The sequence below is a fragment of the Schistocerca cancellata genome, chromosome 4, assembly GCF_023864275.1.
Source record: "Schistocerca cancellata isolate TAMUIC-IGC-003103 chromosome 4, iqSchCanc2.1, whole genome shotgun sequence".
NCBI lineage: Eukaryota > Metazoa > Arthropoda > Insecta > Orthoptera > Acrididae > Schistocerca > Schistocerca cancellata.
Genome location: NC_064629.1, coordinates 773568514 through 773587355, shown reverse-complemented (window position 1 = coordinate 773587355; position 18842 = coordinate 773568514). Strand labels below are relative to the sequence as shown.

Sequence of the window (18842 nt, the reverse complement as noted above, 5' to 3'; positions counted from 1 at the left end):
GAGAGACGCTATGTGGGAAGTCCGCGTGTGAAGGAATAGCAACTTTTCACCACATTCAATTAGAGAGGAAAATCGAATTACTCAGAGTAAGGTAGAAATATGAGAGGGGGCTCATGCCACCTCTCAAGGTCGCCTTTACCACTAGGCTATCCGAGTATGATCCCTGGCCACACCAAAGCTTCCATATGTCTTCAGCCGTGTGACTGCGTTCTGTACTCGTATGTCAATTATCCATATTCCTGTACAGGGGAGATATTTTACTTGAAAATCCCTTGCCGGCGGATAAATACGATATTGTAGTGCCTGTGTTATTCCAAATTACGATTAAATGTTCCTTCGAATAACAGAGGCACTGCAATATCGTACTGTACATCAATGGCCTGCTGTACCATATTTGCAACAACCTCACACTTTTCGTAGATGATGTACTTATCCAGGATGAACTGTTATCTGAAATAGAACGCTACCTACGTTTCTAGCATTTGTAGACTTAGAGAAAGCTTTTGACAATGGTTGACTGGAATACTCTCTTTCAAATTCTGAAGGTGGCAGGGGTAAAATACAGGGGATGAAGGCTATTTACAGTTTGTACAGAAACCAGACGGCAGTTATAAGAGTCGAGGGACACGAAAGGGAAGCAGTGGTTGTGAAGGGAGTGAGACAGGGTTGTAGCCTCTCCCCGATGTTATTCAATCTGTATATTTAGCCAGCAGTGAAGGAAACAAAAGAAAAATTTGGAGTAGGTATTAAAATCCATGGAGAAGAAATAAAAACTTTGAGGTTCGCCGATGACATTGTAATTCTGTCAGAGACAGCAAAGGACTAGGAAGAGCAGTCGAACGGAACGGACGGTGTCTTGAAAGGAGGGTGTAAGATGAACATCAACAAAAGCAAAATGAGGATCATGGAATGCAGTCGAATGAAGTCGGGTGATGCTGAGGGAATTAGATTAGGAAATGAGACACTTAAAGTAGTAAAGGAGTTTTGCTATTTGGGGAGCAAAATAACTGATGATGGTCGAAGTAGAGAGGATATAAAATGTAGACTGGCAATGGCAAGGAAAGCGTTTCTGAAGAAAGGAAATTTGTTAACATCGAGTATAGATTTAGGTGTCAGGAAGTCGTTTCTGAAAGTATTTGTATGGAGTGTAGCCATGTATGGAAGTGAAACATGGACGATAAATAGTTTGGACAAGAAGAGAATAGAAGCTTTTGAAATGTGGTGCTACAGAAGACTGCTGAAGATTAGATGGGTAGATCACATAACTAATGAGGAGGTATTGAACAGAATTGGGGAGAAGAGAAATTTGTGGCTCAACTTGACTAGAAGAAGGGATCGCTTGGTAGGACATGAGACATCAAGGGATCACCAATTTAGTATTGGAGGGCAGCGTGGAGGGTAAAAATCGTAGAGGGAGACCAAGAGGTGAATACATTAAACAGATACAGAAGGATGTGGGTTGCCGTAGGTACTTGGTGATGGAGAAGGTTGCACAGGATAGAGTAGCATGGAGAGCTGCATCAAACCAGTCTCAGGACTGAAGACCACAACAACATTTCACGAAACGCCGAAATTGAGTACTCTATGACTAGACGAAGCGGAGGAATTTTGCTACATTAACCCTTCCATCGCGAAAATTCCATTGTGATAAATAATACACTTTCAATATCAAAAAAATTTTGAGCTGACCTATTTTTAAAATCAGTGAAGTGGGACACATGAGTCCCACGAACCTAACTGGGTCACTATTTTGATGTGAACCTAGGAATTTCAGGCTTACATTGTTAGTTTTAGAATGATTTCATCAGGATGAAATTATGTAAAACAGTACAACAAATCAGTAACAAAACACATTCATTTCCTAACAACTTTTTCAACATAACATTTGAAGATGGCTTTGGCATACCACACACCAATATTTTCTAATTTCTATTATGTTTTCTGGGGCATATACGTCCCACTACATGATCACCAGACTTTGTTCCAATTTCTTCAGTTAAATTCTAAACATCCCCGACATGTCTCAAGAAATGAGGGCACGTGATAATGTTGATAATGACCGGTCCATCAGGGATGTTGAGACGCCTTTGCTTCTATTAAAAAGGAATAGGCTATGTGCCGGCATCATATACATTCCTTCATCGCACAAGCGAACAATGGCATCACATTACACACGTAGCCATACTCAACAGATATAATTCTCATACCCCGAGTGAAAAGAAATCATTTTACCCGGACGAATAAAACTGTTGCCGCTTACGCGGTTCAGGATCATTCAATCAACAGTGTCATGTGACTGTTCCCCTTGATTTTAGTGGGCTATGAGGCATATATAACACGGTATTTAGTACTTTTTCAGCAGGCTATAAGGGAAACGACGTTCATTAGTGTGGCTTTCTAGCAACCTGTGTAATAAATTAAGACAGACGAGATCGGGAGCCCGTCAGGCCTGTTTCAATTGTGCTTATCGGCCGATCATGTAGTTGGCATGTCCAGCCAGTTGGGTTGTTCCATGAGTGGGGAGAAGTGCCCTCTAGGCTAGATAAAGCAGTTATCATTAGGTCGTCCTGAACTCCAGATACATTGTCCCTCGAAAACGTTCCGAGATCGATTTTATTCCTGGAGTATAAGAGTCGTCGCGTCAGCACACTAACTACGGTGGCGACTTGAACTAACGACTGTAAACAACAGATGTGCAATCCACCAGTCAATTGGGAGCAGGCAGTATTAAGTAGTTGATGTTAGGCCATAGTGTGTCAATATTGTTGTGTCACAAATTGCAGTGGAGAAACATCTCTAAATAAAGTTTTCAAGGCATTCTCCAGGATGTTTGGAAGAAGAAAAACGTGTGTGCATGGTTTATCCCGCACACCTTTATCCACGAACAAAAATAACGACGCCTGGACGCCTGCCGTGACTCGATTGTAATGCAAAATGCGAACAGTTCTTTTCTGAAAAAAAAATTATCACGGGTGACGAGACCTGGTGTTATCGGAACGAACATACCACAAAACGAAAAAGCGCAGAATGGATCTCTGATGGATTGCCAAGACTGCCGAAGATGGAATTGCGAGACTCGAGTTGAACATCATCGCTAAGACGCAATGACAGTTTTAACTTGGTTGTGTGAACGTTCTCTGCATTGAACTCAAATAGTTGGAATCTATATACAACACCTGAAGCATTAAAACCACCATCTTAGCTTTTATCTATTTATTATTGATCTAGTCTCCAAGCATTTTGGACTGATGTGGAATGTGTCTCATGCGCACACGATTGACAGAGTCTACACAGGGTTGAGCTACGAGAGGAGGGGAGACTCTTATTAGTTTTTTAGTGAATGGGGGAAAGCTTTTGAGATATCACGACAATTGGTTCAAGGTAAACTCGCTAGTAGCCAGTGTTGTTGTTGTTGTTGTTGTGGTCTTCAGTACTGAGACTGGTTTGATGCAGCTCTCCATACTACTCTATCCTGTGCAAGCGTCATCATTTCCCAGTACCTACGGCAACCCACATCCTTCTGTATCTGCTAAGTGTATTCATCTCTTGGTCTCCCTTTACGATTTTTACCCTCCACGCTGCCCGCCAATGATAAATTTATGATCCCTTGATGCTTCAGAACATGTCCTACCAACCGGTCCCTTCTTCTTGTGCCACAAACTCCTCTCCTCCCCAATTCTATTCAGTACCTCCTCATTAGTTATGTGATCTACCCATCTAATCTTCAGCATTCTTCTGTAGCAACTCATTTCGAAAGTTTCTATTCTCTTCTTGTCCAAACTACTTATCGTCCATGTTTCACTTCCATACATGGCTACACTCCATACAAATACTTTCAGAAACGACTTCCTGACATTTAAATCTATACTCGATGTTAACAAATTTCTCTTCTTCAGAAACGCTTTCCTTGCCATTGCCAGTCTACATTTTATATCCTCTCTACTTCGACCATAATCAGTTATTTTGCTTCCCAAATAGCAAAACGCCTTTACTACTTTAAGTGTCTCATTTCCTAATCTAATTCCCTCATCATCACCCGACTTAATTCAACTACATTCCATTATCCTCGTTTTGCTTTTGTTGATATTCATCTTATATCCTCCTTTCAAGACACTGTCCGTTCCGTTCAACTGCTCTTCCAAGTCCTTTTGCTGTCTCTGATAGAATTTCAATGTCATCGGCGAACATCAAAGTTTTTATTTCTTCTCCATGAATTTTAATACCCACCCCGAATTTTCTTTTGCTTGTTTTACTGCTTGCTCAATGTACAGATTGAATAACATCGGGGAGAGGCTACAACCCTGTCTCACTCCCTTCCCAACCACTGCTTCCCTTTCATGCCCCTCGACTCTTATAACTGCCATCTGCTTTCTGTACAACTTGTAAATAGCCTTTCGCTCCCTGCCCCTGCCACCTTTCGAATTTGAAAGAGAGTATTCGAGTCAACATTGTCAAAAGCTTTCTCTAAGTCTACAAATGCTAGAAACGTAGGTTTTCCTTTCCCCAATCTATTTTCTAAGGTAAGTCGTAGGGTCAGTATTGCCTCACGTGTTCCAACATTTGTTACTTCATTCTCTCCGATCAACACAATGACGCGATCTTCCTTTGTCTATAATGTCATTCAGCTATATTGGGATTCAGCTCTTTCGGTCTGTGGCAATTACTTCCGTCTTCCCCAGTATCTGCTACATATCCCCCTTTTCTTCAAAGTAATACTGGAGCCAGTACGTGTAGCAGCTGAGGTGGACCCTCGCAGAGTAGGTGCAGACATGCTGAGGTGTGTCGGCTGTTGCAGGCGGCGGCGGCTCGTCGTCGGGCAGCCAGCACAGCCCGAGCGCGGGCGGCGGGCCCGGCGCGCCGGCCAGCTACCTGGGCCACGTGGCGCAGACGCCCACGCCGTCGTCGACGCCGGTGAGCGATATGAGCCCGCAGGGCGGGCCGCACGGGCTGTCGGGGTCGCCGCCGGTCGTGGCGTGGGACATGAAGCCCAGCGCCGCCCCCGCACCGCACCCCGCGCCCGCGCCCGCCCCCGCGCCGCACCCCGCGCACCACCCCGGCCACCACCACCCGCACTACATGGCGCAGTACTCCTGGTACCAGGCCGCCGAGCCCAGCCCGCAGGGGCTCCTCACGTGAGTACCGGCGCAGCGAAGCTCCGCCTCCTCACCTTCTCCTCAACCCATCCATCCGATGTGTCAACAATTCCGCATCCCGTGTCTTATAGAAGGTTAAGCTCCACTACAAGATCGATCAGCCTAAAAGCGTTCATATCTTTTTCTCAGATAACTCCTCACTATTGTTATAAGGTGTATTCAAAAAGAAACGAACCGGGGCATGGAAAATTGTTGTGTACATAGTTCCGCTTAGTCAGCGCTCACACATTTTCCCACAAGAGCGCGCCCCGCTAAGCACAACAGCGCAGGCGCAGGGCTCGTCCGTCTGCGCACTACGAAATGGCGCTGCCTTAGAGACGGACCAAGTTCTGCTTCCACCGATCCGCGTATTAATATGTAACGCAGCCAATGAGATTGCTGCTAACGTAGAACCTTTTCTCCTCGCGGATCACACTCGCGCAGTGATACCTGAACGCGCGAGGTATTATAACGAGTGTACAGACGTCCGATTACTCAGTCTGCATTTGTCTGTACCAGTCTGCATTAGTCTGCATTAGTCTATAGTCTAGTTTCAGTCTGAGCCTAATAAGATTACCATATTCCTGTACATAGCCATGAAGATAAATGAATAGACACTTTGTCAAGTATCAGAGATATGTGAGAATAAGATTAACATACCAAGACCAAAGGAACTTCAGATTGTCAATTGTAAACAGCATCCAGAATCAAGTGATTCAAGTAATGTCTATGCTTTTTAGTATTTTAATAGATGTGTGTGAAAATTAATCGAGTTCCGTTTAAAGTTGGTCACCGTCAATCTGCTACTCTAATCGTGCAAGTGGCATTTCTATCGCCTGACCTGACGGCAGAAGATAAACACACCACGATAAGACCACGAGACATATTGCTGACACTCGCCTACTTCGTTAGAGCGACAAGTCAAAGAATCTGATTGTGTGTGTACCGAAGGTCTTACAGTACGTACCACCACAAAAATGAAAATTTCTGAAGGGATCGTAATCCCAATGTTTACGATGGAAGGTGTGATGAGAGCGCTTAGGCCCGAAATTCGTCGCTAGAGGGACGTGGGGGCAGATCCACGTGACGATAGAACGATCATGTGCACTCGTCGACCGTCCACTGCACTCCATCGAGCTGACAACGGTAATACGGCCTCTTCAAAAGAAGAGCAAAAGGGTGTTGTGCCTGTCTTTCCAGCGAAAGGAGTGCGAGGAACGAAATTGTATCGAAGAATGTACGGAAAGTACTGCATATCCGTAGCAGCTCTGACGCTAAGTCCGACCTCTGCGACAGTGGCTGTCACCGTAATTCGTCGGTCTTCAATAACTAAGGCATCCACCTGCCGGACAATGGTATCGGTAATGCGGTGTGGCGATCTGCCAGCATCCGTCCTTCCTTGAATCGCTTGTACCACGCCTTGACCCTCGCAACGGATTCAAATGGTTCAAATGGCTCTGAGCACTATGGGACTTAACATCTGAGGTCATCAGTCCCGTAGAACTTAGAACTACTTAAACCTAACTAACCTAAGGACATCACACACATTCATGCCCGAGGCAGAATTTGAACCTGCGACCGTAGCGGTCACGCGGTTCCAGACTGTAGCGCCTAGCACCGCTAGGCCACCCCGGCCGGCTCAAATTAAAAAGAAAGATAAATTAGCAGTAAAGATAGCGTTCGCTCCCCCAAAAAATTGATAGATAGCTATGCAGTTTCAATCTTGTTTACGTTCCTCGCACACACGCAATTAACAGATGTCATAGTCTAATGATACGGGATAGTAGGCGCAACCAAAATTATCCTGTTTACTTAATTACCGAGGGGAAGTGAGGTGATGCCACGGCGGCAGATTTTCAGATTATGGACCCCTTCAGTCGTAATGATGACATATTATTTTCGTCGGTCCGCGTTGTAAATTACATTGAGAATTTACAAAGCGAACATACTCATATCATGCGAGACGACGTGACTCAGGAACAAAATGGCATATCACGTACGTATTCTACGTATCTGAGACAGAAGCAAGTGCAAGCGCCTAGAACCGCTCGGCCACTCCAGCCGGCCCTCGCAACGGACACTAGAGCCATTCTCTGATAAATTTCGTTCCCCGCACTCCTTCCGCTGTCAGAAAACTACATACCTTTGTTCTTTTGAAGCCTCCATTTCTCTGTTTTCAGCACGACTCAGTGCAATGGACAGTCGACGCGTTCACGTGCTCGCTCTATCTTCACGCGAGTGATGATGATGATGTTTGGTTTGTGGGGCGCTCAACTGCGTGGTTATCAGCGCCCGTACAATTACCCGATCTTTTGCTCAGTCCAATTTCGCCACTTTCCTGGATGATGATGAAATGATGAGGACAACACAAACACCCAGTCATCTCGAGGCAGGTGAAAATCCCTGACCCCGCCGGGAATCGAACCCGGGACCCCGTGCTCGGGAAGCGAGAACGCTACCGCGAGACCACGAGCGGCGGACTATCTTCTTCACGCGAGTGTGCGCCCATCTCCCTCTACTGGCAAGTTGAGGTCCTCAGCGCTCTTAAACGAAACACACCTTGTTCCGTAGGCAACCGCATTGTCATCCGTTCAGTGGTTTCCGTTTCACAGCCTCCGTCTCTGTTCTTTCTGAATGCACCTTATAAATTTAGACGGCACCTCAAAGGTTTGTTTCCAGACCTCTCATATTCCATATAGAAAGGCTCAGAGGACCACGCTATGCTGACCGGGCCTAGGTGTTACGGTATCAGTTGGATGCGGTGTGCAGGGTCATGGTGTAAGAACATTTCTCTCCCAGCCTTTCCCAGACCTCGTGGCAACTACTTTTCATTCTAGTAGTCCTCAATTGGCCACACTACGTGGAGTGCATCTCGTTCCAGTACTCTCAATGAGGAAAAATTCTTGACTGTATTAGGAACTGTACGCCGGCTCCCTCTTGGCAGTCAGACCCACTGGCTGCGCAGCAGCGGTGGCGTACGCGTCATCATTTCATGTATTTCAGGTAACTACGAATTCGTAAAGCAACAGACCTGATGGGCTGTCTACATGTTCGGAAATTATCGGTTTTTGCTCCAGACGTGTTTCTTCTGTTAGTTTGATATTACAAGGTGTTTTTTAAAATAATTAAGTACCGTTCTCATATTCCGCAAACGTTAGTGCATTCTTAAAACAATTTTATTAATACGTGAAAGCCTATACCTTAATCTACTTTTCAACACTATTTCCATCGATATTAAACCACATGTCATAACGAACATCTGATTGGCCACTTTGACGGTATCAACGTTGTCGTGGTACGGACTGGCTAAATGAACACTCCTTGATGCTTGAGGAAACTGATTATACATGGACGAATTCGTGAAATCCTTTAACTCCTGCAACACCATTCTGCACAAAATCTTCACTGCTGTATGATGGTCACCCACTTTCCTCCTCGTCATGAACATTAGTACGGCCATCTTTAAAAGCTGTAACCCATTTTCCTATCATTTCATCTCTCACAGTCTTCCTCCATAAACTTTATTAATCTCTCTGATTTTCGACAGATTTAACGACTATTGCACTCAAAAAACGAATAACTGCGCGTATTTCTCACATGAAGAGAATGTTTAATTTTGGCATTTTAAGTAAACACAAAAAAGTGTGAACACGGACGAATGCTTCTGTTTTGGCATCTGTGGGTAGCTAATAGATGCGGCTTCTTAGCCACAGCGCTGCCGCATCTAAAAACAATACTTGGAAAACACGGTTTGTACTTACCCCAGTTCATTGATCAGGATTTAGGAAAGTCCGGCAACTATCAAAGTAACGTGCATGGTTTTCTCTAAAAAAAATGTACCCTATCTAATTTCATGTGAAAAATTAGCTGTAACGAGATCGTGATGGTGTCCTGGCAGCTTCGTTGTCCCAAAATGTCGTTACTCCGACCCTTGCACTGGACGCTTGTAATCTCTTTCTGTTATTCCTATTACATTCTTACGATCGCTGTTTGACATGACTGATAGCATTTATATGTAACTACATGCGGGGAACTTCCAGCTAGCTGCCGCTTCCACAAGGTACTGGAAAACCTCCCCAACCTCATACACCACACACATCTGTACGAGCTCGGCGATGTGCATTGTTACAAAACGGAACATCACACAGATGTTTCACTTACTTCCTTCCTATTAGCACAATTAGTTCTCATGTTATTCAAACTGGGCCCCGGCCGAGGCGGTTATGCTGTCTATTAAAATGCCCATGAGTTATTACAGCCGTTCCTTAATAATAGTATGAAGCTGACATATAAGAAGTTTCACACGTTTGTAAGTGGAGGGACTCAAACCTTTGATGGTTTTATTTCCGCAGTCTTGCCTTGGTATGAAGGAGCCAGCCAGAACAGTTTTCTACCTATAACATGTATGTAGGTAAATACGGCAATTTTCAGAATGGGCAACATATGAAGTATGGCACATTTTATCTCCGTTTCTTTCTGCTTTGAATTCTGTTTTGTACATAACGCGCATCCGCTGTTTTTGACATGTAACCTTTTTTCCATGTTTTCGCAAGCCTAACTCTTCCTTTCCCCTTGCTCGTCCATAGTTTTAATAGTCTAAAATAAAAATAATTATGTTTTAAGTGTTTGTTTCTTATGTTTAGTGTAATCCGGTTTTATGAATGTTTGGTGATGATATACCATTTATGTTACGGAAATTGAGGACCCTATAAACACATTTGTAAAACTTCCCACGTTCCACACCTGAAGTTATAAGCATATAGCCTTGTTAAAGTAAAGAGTTATCTATTCGTACAACGTTTTCAACAGGGTGGACCTTTATTTGGCATATTTCTATTGGAGGTTGTATGCTCTTATCTTCCTGCGATTTAAAAAGAAACTATGATGGGCAGTCAACTGAAAATGAGACAGGTGAAAAAATAGTAAGTAAAGCGTTTATTACTCCAAAAGTAATCACCATAGCTGTTAACACATTTATGCAGCAAGACGGTCAATGTCTTTGTGGAAAAATGTTTGCTGTTGCCTGTGGAACTATGTATCCAGGCGTGCACATCTTCGTCCGAACCAAATAGACGGCCTCGAATGTCTTTCTTCAGGGCGACAAATACACGGAAATCGCATGGGCAGAGATCGGGACTATTCGGAGGATGTGTAAGGGCTTCCCAGCGAAACTTCTGCTGCGTAGTCCAAACAACCTGCCAGCAAAATATTCGCCGATATGTTCTCAAAGTCGTTTCGAATACGCAGCGGAAGTTTCACTAGGAAGCTCTTACACATCCTTTATACTGTCCCGATCTCTTCCCATGCTATTTCCATATATTTGAAGTTCTGAAGGCCAATCGTGGTCGTCCATTTGCTTCGGACAAAGAATGCATGCCTGGGTACAATCTTGGTTCCGTAGACAGCCGCAAATATTTTTCCATGAAGACATTGACCATTTTGTCTCACAGTGGAATAAAAGTATTAACAGTTATGACTATTAATTTTGAAATAATAAACAGTTCACTTAATTTTTCTATCGGTCTCATTTTCATTTGACTGGCCGTAAATCGGACTGGTTACAATCTTTGTTTGATCAACCTTATGATCACAGTGAACACATCGGCAAGTTTTACAACGAAGCTTATGCAGTTAGTAAGACTATGAACTATCTCAGTTGACGTATCCTATATTCAGGAAGCAGATCGCCATTCTAGCAGTGTTCTTGAGAGTGTATGAGCGCAGTTTGATGTCTAATGGACACACCACACAAGTACTCAATAGAATTGAAGTCTTGGGGCTACACAGACTACTACAGCTTTCAAATTCGTCAAATGCTGACAATCTGCTGGAGTCCTGTGTGGATAGATACTATCTTCTTGTAAAGTAATTTCGTTTCCTTGCTCATCAACCATCCATTAAATATGACGTCTCAAAGAGACTAACTAATGTGCCTTCTCTGACTATGCCCCAAGCTGGAACACGTACAACCTTGTGGGTCCATCAATAAAGAGCAACGCAGCGACAGCTCCAATGATATTAGTTGGATGGTACCATTTTACTGGTCTTCTTTAAATCAGTGCATGCTTAAAATTAATTTCTAGAGACTAACGGAACTGCCACTGTCATTGAACCCATCCATAACTGCTGTAGCCGTTTAAAAACGCTCTTTGCTGTAGTCGTACAGGGGTACATAAACCGGCGGTGTTCTGTTCTAAAGGCCGCCTTTTGCGAGTCTTAGTTACGGAAGGCACATTTACAACCAGTCTGTTTCACTTGGCCTTGCTAATTCTCCATCACTGTATCAAGAACGAGTTTATCACAAGTGATATAGTTTTACACTATCAGCCCCTTCCCCCACCAAACGCTTTCAGTGCTCTACCACATTTAGTAATATCTAGGACCCATACTCTACCAAACAGCGCAACTTGGAGCTTTGATCGGTTATTGCTATGCTTGCAAGCTTCCTTGTACGTCATGCGACAAAAATCGGCTGCTAGTTGTTTCCTTGAGTTTAATTCATTAATCTTCTATTTAGAAATTAAGGTGTAACCTTAATTGTTCTCATATCTGGCTCCGGTGAATATTCCAAACTACTCACAAGCAGAAAATTCTAACTTGAATCTAGATATTTGTGTTGCGTTAGTTACCACATCCCATCTTTTATACTGATGTTCGTTATATAGTAGTACTCAATTCTGACTTAATAGTAACTGCTTTATGTCGTTACGTTATTCAGTTATAAATGAGGTAGTACTGTAACCTTCTCTGAAAGTTGTTAATGTCAAAATACGGTCTCAAGCCATAAGGATTAGGTTCATTAAAATTATGATACTTTGCGAACAGTAAACTTAAAGATGAGTACTGAGATAAAACAATCGTTTCAAGACGAAAACACAGAAGGAACTCAAAATATACATTTTCAACACTCGTAATGAAAATGGACGGAGGTTTCATTAGCAACGTGGTACCAAGGTTTTGGTTGTAGCCGTTTCGGTCCAGGAGCGACAAAGTAAAACAACAAAATGATCTTACACGACCTGCATATTTGCTGACGGGTGTGGACATAGATGCAAGGCAACAGGGAACGGAAAAAAATTACGGCACTAAAGAAAATTGACTTTATCGTGAAATAAAAGCAAAAGCATAAGCAAAATATAAACAGGCTGTTCCAAAGTACATATGTTTTCACGTTTGTGGAATCAAAACCTAATGGTGTGTAATGTGCAGTTGCGTACATTATGGCATGCTTGCGTGACGTGATTTCCATATGATAGTCGAGATCTTGCTGGTGAAACCTGAACGCACTGCCAGTTTGAATTGACCCCAAGTATGCTATGTCAGACGAGCGCCAGCAGAAACAGCAGGCCATTCCATATGGTTGACCCTGCAGAGGACAGTCTTTACGGTGTGGGCACGGTGTGCTCGTGCAATATCGTCTTGAAACATGGGTCCGTTACCAAAGAGTTCACTGTAGGGCTGGACTACCCTGCCCTGATACTGCACAGCCCGCAGATTACCCTCGGTACCGATCAGTGGCGCCGAGCATCTGCGTGTGATACACTGGCCCAAAACATGATTAAGCCTCCTCATGGCTGAGATTGTGGGACTGCATGCCTGAGGCATGCGTTAATGCCTGGCCGCCTCCACACTTTTGTACGACGCCCATCAGGCAACAGACAAATGCTGCAGTCGTCGATTAAGAGAAGACATCGCTATTTGTCTAGGTTGAATTCGAGGTAGTCGCTTGTCCGCCTTCTTCGCTCACCACGATGGTAGAGGGTGCAGATGGCTGCGTACTGTGTAAGTGGACACAGCTATCCCAACTGCCTACAGAAGGCAGCGCGCGGTCTGTTACATCTCATCCGGGGTAGCTAGCAGCCGTTATTCCTTGGTAGTGGCCATAAGATGGTCCCCTTGAACGCAGGCAGATCCTCAATCTCTGTCTCACGATAGCGGCTGGATCTTCGAATGACATTACTGTGTTGTATGTCAATTCGGACGGCAGCTTCCCTTGACGGCGAATTCTTCTTGCATTCAGGTAGTAATGAGTACACCATCTAAGCTTGAAATTGCCGTTCGAAGTGTTCTGTCTGACAGGACAGCGCGCAGAAGCTGTAGTACCACTGGAGACACAATGCGCTCTACTCAACTGCACTCAGAAATGGTCACCATTAGACAGGTTGAGATCCCCTGTGGTCAAAAGTATTTATAAAGAGGTTCCAGTAAAATAAAAACAGAAACTGTAAATGTTATGCGGGTGGGGCGAAACTTTTTTGAGCAGTTTACAAGCCGCAAGCTGTGTGTAAACATAAATAAAACTGAAATCTGACTTAATGTTATAGATGGACTAGCTCTTTGAAATTCTGCAGGTAGCAGGAATAAAACATAGGGAACGAAAGGTTATTTAAAACCTGTACAGAAAGCAGTTTGGAGTGTAGCCTTGTACGGAACTGAAACGTAGACGATCAGCAGTTCGGACAAGGGGAGAACAGATGTTTTTGAAATGCTGTGCTATAGAAGCATTATGAAGATTAAATGGGTAGACTGAATAACAAATAAAAAGGTACTGAATCGAACTGAGAAAAAGAGAAATTTATGGAACAAATTGACTAAAAGAGGGGATCGGTTACAAGGACACATCCTCAGGCATAAAGGAATTGTCAGTTTTGTAATGAAAGAAAGCGTGTGTGTGATTACTGGGGCGGGGAGGTAAAAACTGTAGCGGGAGGCCAAGGCTTCAGTACAGCAACCAGGTTACCAGGTTGAGATGGATGTACAGAGTGGTTATAATTAAACTTTCGCTACTTCAGAGGACTCCCATGAAAAAAGAGCGATCATAGGATACTGGAACTTTGGGAAACATTTGTAAGGATACACGGAGGAGAAATAACGAATAAACCATTGAAAGAAATACATATAAATTTCCACATGAGAAGGTAACATTTGTTAATTGCGTACCGTGTTTACGTTCCAGGTTTACTCGAATGTATGCGCCGCTTGGAGAACGTTGGTGAGTAATGTGAAGTTTGTATTGATATCATTTCACAACTGTTCGCAGCAGTTCTCGGACTGTGGACCATGGAATGGTCAGCTGCCGTGACAGCTTGTGCACTGCTTGAGGATCGCACATTGCGTCCTGCATTCTCAGCCATGGCAGCAGTAACTTCTCCAACTAATTGTGGTGCGCTTGGCCTCTTCCAGGAGCAATCACCAAATAGCCAGTTAATTCGAATTTAAAATCATGTTCTTCAATCCCGGTGCGGCAAGAGCACCTCTCCGTATTCGCTTCGATACTCGCGAAGAGCAGTAGCACTATTACTGTTGCCGTGATAAAACAGCTTTACGAATAAAGCCCTGCCCACCCTCATGTTGACTGCCTGCAGCTGTAATGCACACTGATGCTTGTGTTTCAACCCTTCGTCACCGTACCAGTACCGGTGCTTAATGGCACGTCATGACACTAACGCTACTAACAACGCAAATCCTGCAGCGCACAGTCCGAACATCATTCCCATAAATTTGGGTACCCGTACAGAAAATAGTTTTCCGTCTACACTGTCTCAAGTAGCGAAAGTTTAAATACAACCACTCTCTAGGTCGTGGCAGGTACACAGAGATGAAGATACGCTTGCGAAGTATATACAGGGTGGTCCATTGAACGTGACCGGGCCATATATATCTCACGAAATAAGCATCAAACGAAAAAACTACAAAGAAAGAAACTCGTCTATCTTGAAGGGGAAAACAAGATGGCGCTATGGTTGACCGGCTAGATGGCGCTGCCATAGGTCAAACGGATATCAACTGCGTTTTTTTAAATAGGAACTATCATTTTTATTACATATTCGTGTAGTACGTAAAGAAATATTAATGTTTTAGTTGGACCAGTTTTTTCGCTTTGTGATAGATGGCGCTGTAATAGTCACAAACGTATAAGTACGTGGTATCACGTAACATTCCGCCACTGCGGACGGTATTTGCTCCGTGAGACATTACCCGTGTTAAAATGGACCGCTTACCAATTGCGAAAAAGGTCGATATCGTGTTGATGTATGGCTATTGTGATCAAAATGCCCAACGGGCGTCTGCTAAGTATGCTGCTCGGTATCCTGGACGACATCATCTAAGTGTCCGGATCGTTCGTCGGATAGTTATGTTATTTAAGCAAGACCTGCAACAAATGATGATGCCCAAGTAGGTGTTTAGCTGCTGTCGCGGCTATTCCGCACATCAGTAGCAGACAAACTGCGCGGGAACACGAATTGCCAAATGCATTGAGGTTGACGGACATCATTTTGAGCATTTATTGCATTAATGTGGTATTTACAGGTAATCACGCTGTAACAGCATGCGTTCTCAGAAATGATAAGTCCACAAAGGTACATGTATCAGATTGGAACAACCGAAATAAAATGTTCAAACATACCTACGTTCTGTATTTTAATTTTAAAAACCTACCTGTTACCAACTGTTCTTCTAAAATTGTGAGCCATATGTTTGTGACTATTACAGTGCCATCTATCACAAAGCGAAAAAAGTGGTCCAACTAAAACATACATATATCTTTACGTACTACACAAATATGTAATAAAAAATGGGGGTTCCTATTTAAAAAAAAACGCAGTTGATATCTGTTTGACCTATGGCTGCGCCATCTAGCGGGACAACCATAGCGCCATCTGGTTTCCCCCTTCAGGCTACACAAGTTTCGTTCTTTGTAGTTTTTTCGTTTGACGCTTATTTCGTGAGATATTTGGCCCGGTCACGATCAATGGACCATCCTGTAGATCAGCATGGAGAGCTGCATCAAATCAGTCTTCGGACTGAAGACCTCATCATCTTTCAGGATACCTTGCTTTTTGTCACATATCGGCAGAGAATCATCTCTTTTCTGAAAATATAAAAAGAATCTAAATCCGTAGTTAGACTGTCGAAGGAGAGTGACTACTAGCTAACAGAAGAAATACAGAGGACGTGAAAAGTACAGCATTGTAACCGAATCTCAGCAAGATATTTTCATCCGTTGGACAGTTAACTGTAATTATGGTAGGAACGTAGCTTAGCCAACGATTCAGTTGAAGCTGGCCCCAAGAATTTTTTTTTTTTTTTGCCATACACACTGCAATTCGAACTAGTCCGGATATTTGTGAGGGGCAACCAGGTTGCGTAAAATCCATTGCAAAAGCATCCAGTCGACATACCTCTCGTTGCAGCGCCTGCAGTTGTTGTTTTCTTGGTCTGCTGACAAATGATACGTCATCGTGAGCGTGGAGAAGTCAACAACTGATTATCGAGGGCTCTTTATTGCATATGGTCGAACGCTGAGACTCAAATAACGGTCCGAATATCCTGAAGTATGTTTTCAGAGCATTCCTTCGTTGAGAGGAATTTTGTGGCTATTCCTTAAAGATGATAATTTTCTTTCCTCCCCAGATAATTTTCATACCTGTGTCCTTGCTTCTTCTCCGAGACCTTCCTATCGACGGTTCGTTTCGTCATTTTAAAATACTGCTTGCTACAGCGCGATGCAAGTGTTTTTTTTAAGTCGTGGAATTTATCCATTGCAAAAAGTTATATTTTTAATATTTGCTATAAGTCGACGTAATGTTCATCACGAATTCACAGAAACATGTAACCTCATAATTAAAACCAGTCATTCGTTATAAAGTGAGAGTCCAATCAAACAAACTCGCTGCTTCCTGCGTGAATATGGCCACACTGAAGCATGCAGTCCACTACAGTCTCTGAAGTGATTGTTACTGTACAGTTTTTGGAACACTGTACTAGTACTCTTACATTGCTACGCCGTCCTCTGTTTCTAACTTGTGCTGAGTGATGCCATAATTCTAAGTACTGCCCGACTACGTCTCAGACCTTGAACACAGATGAGCTTTCTCGTCACGCTAGTCTTGCTCAGTTCACGGACGCTGGAGTAGATGAGAAAGCAGAAAGCGATAAAATCATGCTCCGCTACATGATGCTCGCTTGCTGCAGTGTGTTCTGTGTTTCTGAACATGAAAATTGATGTGAGCACTGAATGTGAAGTAACAGTTATCAAACGCATTTATCTTATGGGAAAATTCAATGTTAGAAGTTGAGTCCGCCTTGATGCTAGTATTACTGTTTTTCTATGCAAACACGGACCAAATGGAAGAGTTCTAAGATAAAATTATTGGGAAAATTCAACGTTGACGGGAGATACATCGTCTCAGAAATCGATGTTTGAAGTTTTGATGGCAGTATCTGAGTATGTACATTTTTACCGCTGAGACTCTTCACGGAGTTAATTACCGATTGTAGCAAGGGTGTGTTTACATTCACAGTACCTCCGGACAATGACTTCTATGGCTTTCGTTGGATATGTAGCAAGTAGCAAAATATTTCGCCGGTGTTAAGAAACAAGAATTATTGAGTTAACAGTTGATTAAAGTGTCATATGTTTTAGTTCTCTATCAGCTGATTTATTTTTATTTTTATTTTTTATTTTTTATTTTTTTTTTTTTTGCTCGAGTATCATGTCGTTTCTGGAAACCTAGAATCTACTCTGTAGGGATTAACATGGATTCCGGAAACAGCGATCATGTGAGACCCAACTCGCTTTATTTGTTCATGAGACCCAGAAAATATTAGATACAGGCTCCCAGGAAGATGCCATTTTCCTTGACTTCCGGAAGGCGTTCGATACAGTTCCGCACTGTCGCCTGATAAACAAAGTAAGAGCCTACGGAATATCAGACCAGCTGTGTGGCTGGATTGAAGAGTTTTTATCAAACAGAACACAGCATGTTGTTCTCAATGGAGAGACGTCTACAGACGTTAAAGTAACCTCTGGCGTGCCGCAGGGGAGTGTTATGGGACCATTGCTTTTAACAATATATATATATGACCTAGTAGATAATGTCGGACGTTCCATGCGGCTTTTCGCGGATGATGCTGTAGTATACAGAGAAGTTGCAGCACTAGAAAATTGCACCGAAATGCAGGAAGATCTGCAGCGGATAGGCACTTGGTGCAGGGAATGGCCACTGACCCTTAACATAGACAAATGTAATGTATTGCGAATACATAGACAGAAGGATCCTTTATTGTATGATTATATGATAGCGGAACAAACACTGGTAGCAGTTACTTCTATAAAATATATGGGAGTGTGCGTGCAGAACGATTTGAAGTGGACTGATCATATGAAATTAATTGTTGGTAAGGCGGGTACCAGGTTGAGGTTCATTGGGAGAGTCCTTAGAAAATGTAGTCCATCAACAAAGGAGGTGGCTTGCAAAACACTCGTTCGACCTATACTTGAGTATTGCTCATCAGTGTGGGATCCGTACCAGTTCGGGTTGCCGGCCGGTGTGGCCGTGCGGTTCTAAGCGCGTCAGTTTCGAACCGCGTGACCGCTACGGTCGCAGGTTCGAATCCTGCCTCGGGCATGGATGTGTGTGATGTCCTTAGGTTAGTTAGGTTTAAGTAGTTCTAAGTTCTAGGGGACTGATGACCTCAGTAGTTAAGTCCCATAGTGCTCAGAGCCATTTTTGAGCCAGGTCGGGTTGACGGAGGAGATAGAGAAGATCCAAAGAAGAGCGGCGCGTTTTCGTCACAGGTTTATTTGGTAAGCGTGATAGCGTTACGGAGATGTTTAGCAAACTCAAGTGACAGACTCTGCAAGAGAGGCGCTCTGCATCGCGGTGTAGCTTGCTGTCCAGATTTCGAGAGGGTGCGTTTCTGGAT

General features: G+C 43.4%; 1 long non-coding RNA gene across 1 annotated transcript in view; it reads left to right on the top strand.

Annotated features, from left to right (window-relative positions):
* Nucleotides 1-5014: 5014 nt before the first annotated feature.
* The window catches only part of LOC126183442 (uncharacterized), a 44560-nt gene continuing 30732 nt past the window's right edge, over nucleotides 5015-18842 (top strand). Inside the window, exon 1 of the long non-coding RNA XR_007536752.1 lies at nucleotides 5015-5132. This is a non-coding gene — a long non-coding RNA (uncharacterized LOC126183442). The remainder of the gene's footprint in view (nucleotides 5133-18842) is intronic.